Genomic DNA, 830 nt, shown 5'->3' with positions numbered 1-830 from the left:
TAATTTTTATAAATATATATTTATATTATTTTGCATAAAATTATATATATTTTATAATTATTTATATTATATTTTTTATATATACATTATACATTATTTTAAATTTTATATATTTTATATTTTTTTATTTTATATTAAAATATATTATATATATGTATGTTGTATTGTTAAAATTTTATAACATATATTATTTATATATTTATATTATATATATTATTTATATATTTATATATATTTATTTATAAATATATTTATTTATTTATTTATATATTTGTTTTTGTGTAATTTTCATTTATATATACAAATATATATATATATTATCAAGGGTTTTTTTGTAAAAAGTTAAAAATTTTAAAATTTTATCGAAGCAAAAATGAAAAAAATTTCTAGTTATTAAATACAATGTTTCCCCGTTCCCGGTTTAGTCCTGAATGCCCCCGTCGGGGGGGGTGGCCCAAAGGGCTGGGCCCCATTTTCCCCTTTTGGGGCGCAAACGGCCGGGGCGGGCAGTTTCCCGCCCAATGGAAGAGGTCACCGTTTCCCCAAATATTTACCCCGGGTTTTTCCCTTTTAAAAATTTTGTCTTTTATAGGGAAAAACAGAATTAATGTTCGACCTTTCAATTTGAGAGGGGTTCCCCCCCTTCGGGCTCCTCCCCGAGGAGTTCGAAGGGAAATCGGGTTTTTTTGTGCCTTTTATTGGGCTTAGGTTTTTTTAAAATACGTGCAGGTCTGTTTTTTTCCTTTGTGTTGTTTCTTTACAGTGTTTTTTGAAAATTTTATAGTTAGATTCGTTAGCTTTTCGATTGGCTTAGATAAACCCCCTTTCGT

The sequence above is a fragment of the Penaeus japonicus genome, unplaced genomic scaffold, assembly GCF_977035675.1.
Source record: "Penaeus japonicus unplaced genomic scaffold, GWHDUDI00000001_assembly GWHDUDI00000014, whole genome shotgun sequence".
In the NCBI taxonomy this organism is placed as follows: domain Eukaryota; kingdom Metazoa; phylum Arthropoda; class Malacostraca; order Decapoda; family Penaeidae; genus Penaeus; species Penaeus japonicus.
Note: the sequence above shows the minus strand (reverse complement) of the source record.